This window comes from Bos javanicus, chromosome 4, assembly GCF_032452875.1.
Source record: "Bos javanicus breed banteng chromosome 4, ARS-OSU_banteng_1.0, whole genome shotgun sequence".
Lineage (NCBI taxonomy): Eukaryota > Metazoa > Chordata > Mammalia > Artiodactyla > Bovidae > Bos > Bos javanicus.
The window spans coordinates 54,265,116-54,273,017 of record NC_083871.1 but is presented as its reverse complement, the minus strand read 5'-3'; the positions used below and the strand labels follow the sequence as shown (position 1 = coordinate 54,273,017).

At 39.1% G+C, this 7,902-nt stretch overlaps 1 long non-coding RNA gene across 1 annotated transcript in view; it reads left to right on the top strand.

Moving 5' to 3' along the window:
- Positions 1-332: 332 nt before the first annotated feature.
- The window catches only part of LOC133246797 (uncharacterized), a 28,279-nt gene continuing 20,709 nt past the window's right edge, over positions 333-7,902 (top strand). The window contains exons 1-3 of the long non-coding RNA XR_009736179.1: positions 333-443; positions 2,601-2,822; positions 4,278-4,339. This is a non-coding gene — a long non-coding RNA (uncharacterized LOC133246797). The remainder of the gene's footprint in view (positions 444-2,600; positions 2,823-4,277; positions 4,340-7,902) is intronic.

Sequence of the window (7,902 nt, the reverse complement as noted above, 5' to 3'; positions counted from 1 at the left end):
CTTCAAGTCGTGTTCTGTCTGCTGATGAAAGGCTTATAGTAAACACAGAGCTGGAGCACTTCCAACCTTCTTACTGATTTTCAGCTATAGATCCCAGCCCCTATGCACTCTGCTGTGTATTTATTCTAGGTAATGTCTAACAAAGAGATCAAGTCAAGATCCCTTTACATCAGAGAATCCTCCCAATGTATCCTTATTCAACCTCTGCCATTTCTCAGCATTGAGAAGCCAACGCTTTTGCAGCATCTGAATTCCAAGAGTAGCTAATACTTTAAGTCTCTGCTCCTATCCCAGGCCCAGTGTTGCCTGAAATTCTTTGTTTCTGGCAGGAAATAGCCACTGTGAGTCGTTCCAAAGTCTACTTAGGTGCAGACCACAAGATGGCAGCCATGTTCCGGGCCTTTCACTTCTGCAGAAGAGTTGAGCAGCATCCCTGCACCAGTGTGAGTAGCTCTGATAGTGTGTCTTCTTTCCATCAAAACTATATGCCTATAGATATTGAGTTTAAAATTAATTTTCATCTCACAACTTCATGAGCAAATTTTGAAAGTTGTACATGATGTCATAAAAATCTGATTTTCTTCCTAAAAGAGCCATTCTTTCTTCCTAAAATATCCAAGCATTCTTCCTCCAGAACAGAAATTTCAACATCTGTGTTGTGTCACCATGTCTCTCTAATGTTGAAGTTGGATTCTTAGACGCATAACATTTAACGTTTGGACAATGGGCACGTTTTCCCCCACAGAATTCTAGCAGTAAGGTGGATGATTTCTCTGACTCAAGCCTAGATGGTAATGTTTTAATCTGAGATGTATTTAAGCATATCACTGAAAAGTCAAACTCTTTAAGGAACATCCAAGACATAAGAGCTAGGATCCAATAAGAATCCACCATTTTTTCTTGCTTTATTGAGAAATACTTGATATATAACGTTGTATAAGTTTGAGGTATATGACATTATGACTTAGTGCACATATATATTGTAAAATGACAACCCCAACTTGGTTAGTTAACACATCCATCACCTGACAGAACTACTTTTTTGTATGGTGGGAACATTTAAGATCTACTGTCTTAGAAACTTTCAAGTATATAATTCATCATTGTTAACTATAATCACCAAGCTGTACATTGCATCTCCAGAAATCACTCATCGTATAAGTGAAAGTTTGTGACCTTGGACCACCATCTTCTCATTTCCTGGAACTACCAGACCCTGGCAACTACCATTCCAGTCTCTGTTTCTCTTAGTTTGGCTGTTTTAAAAATAGATTCCACATGTAATTGTTTAGGGTCCCACCGTTAACCGAGTTGTATTCAAGGAAACACAATCACATTTTCAGAAATCCTTTCATTTGTATTTACCTTGCACCCTATCATCTGCTTCTCCCAGGAAATGTTAATAGTTGACTTAGAAAATATGTATATCTATATTCTGAACCCATGTCAAGATTTCATATTACTCTTCAAAGAGCAGGATGATTCCTAACTCCTTTGCCCTCAGAACAAATTTGAAGTCCTTTGTCCTAAACTCTTCAGTTACCAGATTTATAATCACCTTACTCCTCCTACATAGTTCCCTCCTTTTGCACTCCTCTCTGTGTCTTCAGCTAAGGTACAGGAAGTGTTTGTCATTACTCTCAGATAAGGGACAGAGATCTGTCCTTCCTCAGTCCATGGGGGATCCAGAGTGTACCTCTTTTCCTGCTCCCTCTCTGGTCAATGGATGCAGCAGCATGGATGTGGCATGCATGCATATCACTCAGCTGTGTTGCAGCTCCACAGTGCTGTCCTATTTATTTCCTTTTCATTTACCCTCTTTCATTTCTTTTCTTTTTCTATGGATATTTCTCTTTTGAACTTTGTTTTTTGTTGTTGTTGTTTTTTTTGTTTTTGGTTGATAGTTGCAAAAAATAAAACAAAGTTGGCTTAATATGAAATACTCAGTTATGGAATAGTGGTTTCCAAACTCAAGTTCATTACCAGAATCTTAGTAAAACGTTAAAGACTACATCTTGGCAGGTCCATTCTCATAGACTAGTGTATCTGGTGTGAGGTTCAGATACCTGTATTTAAAAAAAAAGAAAAAAATACTCCATGGATGATTCTAGTGGCTAAACCCTGTTTAAAGCCTTTTAGCTTTCAATTCCTAGTACCTAACTCAGGGCCTAGTTAGTAGATGTTAAACATATATCATTGCACAGTTCTTAGTTAATTGATAGTGTAGCAAATAGGCCTAATAATTGGTGACATTTGCTACTATGTTGTAAGAGCAGAAAGTTAAACATTCCTCAAGAAAGTGCTTCCTTAGGGTTCAGGATGGGGAGCATGGGTGTGCCTGTGGTGGATTCATTTAGATGTTGGGCAAAACTAATACAATATTGTAAAGTTTAAAAATAAAATAAAATTTAAAAAAAAAAGAAAAATTTGGAGAAAATCTGCGTTCATTAGCAATAAACACGTCTACATACAGCAGAGATTCTCAGATCTTTTAAGATGCTAGGTGAACTTTGAATCTTCAGGGGTTTTGTGTATCATCAAGTTTAGTTGACTCAGCATCCATCCCTTTCAAGTTACTTTTTTATTTTATTTTACTTCAGGGAGCATCTTTGTCGACCAGTGTTATGCAGAAGACAGTTTGGAGAAAGATACTCTAAGACTGGGTGGGACATTGACAAGGCTGTCTGCTGGTACACATCTGTGTGGGTTCTTTGGATCAAATACTTTCTACTTTGACTACATGTTGGAATTACCTGGGGGATTTTTAAAACTCAGGGAAGTCTGGGCGTCACGCAAAGCCAACTTAATCAAAATCTCTAGAGGTAAGGCCAAGTATTAGAATTTAAAAAATTCTCAGATGATTCTTGTGCTGATGAGGTTGAAAATCATTGCTTAGAAAGCAAAATGGTAGCTATATTCTAAGTTATTGGCTACCAGTAATAGTTAACATTTATTGTTGACTTTGTGCTAAGCATTTTCCTCCTATGTTCTTTAACTAAATCCTCATGGCTTTTTTTTATAATGCAGATCCCCTTATTATCTCCATTTATAGATGATAAAACTAAGGCATTAGGGAAAAAGAGCAGTTTGGCCAAGAACATGCAAGCTGTAAGTTAGGGGCTTCGTGTCTAGGCACTGTGATTCCAGAACTTGGGCATCTAACCAGTACTTCCCTAAACTCTTCTTTTGACAGACTCTATATGATTAAAACTAATACATTATCTTCACTCACTATACAAAAATGCTAGCAGGAAATAAAACCAACTCTAGTGCTAAGTTCTACCCACAAAATCAAACACTTTAGTATTTTGACCATAGTAATAGATTTTTGTGTTTTTTAATCTACTCCATCAGATAACTTATGTTAATAATTGCACATGTAGAACATAACAAAAGTTGTTCCCCATTCTCCCTCCCACATTTGACAGTGAAATATGGAATTGATTTTGGCCAAATCTTCATGCAAGTAAAAATACATTAAGGGCAATTCAGGTAGTCAAAATAACTCAGCCCTACTTTCTCTTAGGTCATAAAACTGTATATGCTGAATTCACATCAACTAAGTATTAAAAAAAATCCTTTAATTATCATTCCCTATTATTGCCAAACCTCAGTTGAATGGACTCCAAATAATGGAACTTTTAAATAATTGAGGACATTTTTAAACATTTTATTTCTTCCTCATTGAGAAATAAAGGAAGAGCAAGTAATTTGAAATCAGAAGCCTTCAAAGTTGTATGGCTATTATTCCTTCTGTTGAAATTCTATTCCACTAATTATCTGCATATTTAAATAGTGTTAGTTTTCTCTTGGAATCCTTTAGAAATCAATACAGAGCTGTCTGGTATGACCCCAGAACCAGGAAGACAGCTAATTTCCCATTTGGAATTTAGAACATGCAAACTTGTATTGTTGTTTATTATTCTTTCTCTCTTAAACATCCACACAGCTGCTTCAATTAGACATTAAGTCCCTATGTTCTATACATTCTTTCTATTTTGATTCTCAGCTCCTAGCAATAAACACATAAGGATGGTTGGATTCTGTGGGAGTACAGAACCAATCTCCTGTGCAACTGGCTTTTACAGCTGTGACAAACAAGCAAATTGCTATTCTTAAGGAATTTTAAGGTCATAAATCAATAAAAACTACTAAATTATTATTGACATATGTTTACTATGCAGTATTTACAATGCTATTCTTACTATTTGTTTTGAAATATATAGGCTATAATGTGGCCTCATTCTCTCTGTGTTTATACTATATTTATGTTACAGGCTATATCCCCTCTCCTCAAATTCATATTTGAGCAGCCGTGAAGAGATACCCCACGCCCAAGGTAAGAGAAACCCAAGTAAGACGGTAGGTGTTGCAAGAGGGCACTGGAGGGCAAACACACTGAAATCATACTCACAGAAAACTAGTCAATTTAATCACACTAGGACCACAGACTTGTCTAACTCAATGAAACTAAGCCATGCGCGTGGAGCAACCCAAGACGGGTGGGTCATGGTGGAGAGATCTGACAGAATGTGGTCCACTGGAGAAGGGAATGGCAAACCACTTCAGTATTCTTGCCTTGAGAACCCCATGAAGAGTATGAAAAGGCAAATTGATAGGATACTGAAAGAGAAACTCCCCAGGTCAGTAGGTGCCCAATATGCTACTGGAGATCAGTGGAGAAATAGCTCCAGAAAGAATGAAGGGATGGAGCCAAAGCAAAAACAATACCCAGCTGTGGATGTGACTGGTGATAGAAGCAAGGTCTGATGCTGTAAAGAGCAATATTGCATAGGAACCTGGTATATCAGGTCCATGAATCAAGGCAAACTGGAAGTGGTCAAACAAGAGATGGCAAGGGTGAATGTCGACATTCTAGGAATCAGCAAGCTGAAATGGACTGGAATGGGTGAATTTAACTCAGATGACCATTATATCTACTACTGCAGGCAGGAATCCCTCAGAAGAAATGGAGTAGCCATCATGGTCAACAAAAGAGTCCAAAATGCCGTACTTGGATGCAATCTCAAAAATGACAGAATGATCTCTGTTTGTTTCCAAGGCAAACCATTCAATATCACAGTAATCCAAGTCTATGCTGAAGTAACTGAAGTAACGCTGAAGAAGCTGAAGTTGAACGGTTCTATGAAGATCTACGAGACCTTTTAGAACTAACACCCAAAAGAGATGTCCTTTGCATTATAGGGGACTGGAACGCAAAAGTAGGAAGTCAAGAAACACCTGGAGTAACAGGCAAATTTGGCCTTGGGATACGGAATGAAGCAGGGCAAAGACTAATAGAGTTTTGCCAAGAAAATGCACTGGTCAGAACAAACACCCTCTTCCAACAACACAAGAGAAGACTCTATACATAGACATCACCAGATGGTCAACACCGAAATCAGATTGATTATATTCTTAGCAGCCAAAGATGGTGAAGCTCTATACAGTCAGCAAAAACAAGACCAGGAGCTGACTGTGGCTCAGACCATGAACTCCTTATTGCCAAATTCAGACTTAAATTGAAGAAAGTAGGGAAAACCACTAGACCATTCAGGTATGACCTAAATCAAATCCCTTATGATTATACAGTGGAAGTGAGAAATAGATTTAAGGGCCTAGATCTGATAGGTAGAGTGCCTGATGAACTATGGACAGAGGTTTGTGACATTGTACAGGAGGCAGGGATCAAGACCATCCCCATGGAAAAGAAATGCAAAAAAGCAAAATGGCTGTCTGGGAGGCCTTACAAATAGCTGTGAAAAGAAGAGAAGTGAAAAGCAAAGGAGAAAAGGAAAGATATAAACATCTGAATGAAGATTTCCAAAGAATAACAAGAAGAGATAAGAAAGCCTTCTTCAGTGATCAATGCAAAGAAATAGAGGAAAACAACAGAATGGGAAAGACTAGAGATCTCTTCAAGAAAATCAGAGATACCAAGGGAACATTTCATGCAAGATGGGCTCGATAAAGGACAGAAATGGTATGGACCTAACAGAAGCAGAAGATATTAAGAAGAGGTGGCAAGAATACACAAAATAACTGTACAAAAAATATCTTCACAACCCAGATAATCACGATGGTGTGATCACTGACCTAGAGCCAGACATCCTGGAATGTAAAGTCAAGTGGGCCTTAGAAAGCATCACTACGAACAAAGCTAGTGGAGGTGATGGAATTCCAGTTGAGCTATTCCAAATCCTGAAAGATGATGCTGTGGAAGTGCTACACTCAATATGCCAGCAAATTTGGAAAACTCAGCAGTGGCCACAGGACTGGAAAAGGTCAGTTTTCATTCCAATCCCAAAGAAAGGCAATGCCAAAGAATGCTCAAACTACCGCACAACTGCACTCATCTCACACGCTAGTAAAGTAATGCTCAAAATTCTCCAAGCAGGCTTCAGCAATATGCGAACCATGAACTTCCTGATGTTCAAGCTGGTTTCAGAAAAGGCAGAGGAACCAGAGATCAAATTGCCAACATCTGCTGGATCATGGGAAAATCAAGTGAGTTCCAGAAAAACATCTATTTCTGCTTTATTGACTATGCCAAAGCCTTTGACTGTGTGGATCACAATAAACTGTGGAAAATTCTGAAAGAGATGGGAATACCAGACCACCTGATCTGCCTCTTGAGAAATTTGTATGCAGGTCAGGAAGCAACAGTTAGAACTGGACATGGAGCAACAGACTGGTTCCAAATAGGAAAAGGAGTACGTCAAGGCTGTATATTGTCACCCTGTTTATTTAACTTATATGCAGAGTACATCATGAGAAACGCTGGACTGGAAGAAACACAAGCTGGAATCAAGATTGCCGGGAGAAATATCAATAACCTCAGATATGCAGATGATACCACCCTTATGGCAGAAAGTGAAGAGGAACTAAAAAGCCTCTTGATGAAAGTGAAAGTGGAGAGTGGAAAAGTGGCTTAAAGCTCAACATTCAGAAAGCGAAGATTATGGCATCCGGTCCCATCACTTCGTGGGAAATAGATGGGGAAACAGTGGAAACAGTGTCAGACTTTATTTTTCTGGGCTCCAAAATCACTGCAGATGGTGACTGCAGCCATGAAATTAAAAGACGCTTACTCCTTGGAAGGAAAGTTATGACCAACCTAGATAGCATATTCAAAAGCAGAGACATTACTTTGCCAACAAAGGCATGTATGGATGGATGTGAGAGTTGGACTGTGAAGAAGGCTGAGCACCGAAGAATTGATGCTTTTGAACTGTGATGTTGGAGAAGCCTCTTGAGAGACCCTTGGACTGAAAGGAGATCCAACCAGTCCATTCTGAAGGAGATCAGCCCTGGGATTTCTTTGGAGGGAATGATGCTAAAGCTGAAACTCCAGTACTTTGGCCACTTCATGCGAAGAGTTGACTCATTGGAAAGAACTCTGATGGTGGGAGGGATTAGGGGCAGGAGGAGAAGGGGACAACAGAAAATGAGATGGCTGGATGGCATCACTGACTCAATGGACATGAGTCTCAGTGAACTCTGGGAGTTGGTGATGGACAGGGAGGCCTGGCGTGCTGTGATTCATGGGGTCGCAAAGAGTCGGACATGACTGAGCGACTGATCTGATCTGATCTGATCTGAACCTCCAGTATCTCAAGATGTGACAGTATTTGGAAATAAGATCTTTAAAAAGACATTTAAATTGAAATGAGGTCATTAGGGTGAGCCCCAATCCAATATGACTGGTGTCTTTACAGTCATACAGGAGATTGGGATACTAATAAGCTTAAAGAGAAGGTCATATAAAGACACAGGGAGAAGACAGCCATCTGCAAACCAGAGTAGACACCTCAGAAGAAATCAGACCTGCCTGCATCTTGGCTTAGGACTTCTGGCTTCCAGAATTGTGAAAAATTTCATTTCTATTATTTTAATCTGTGA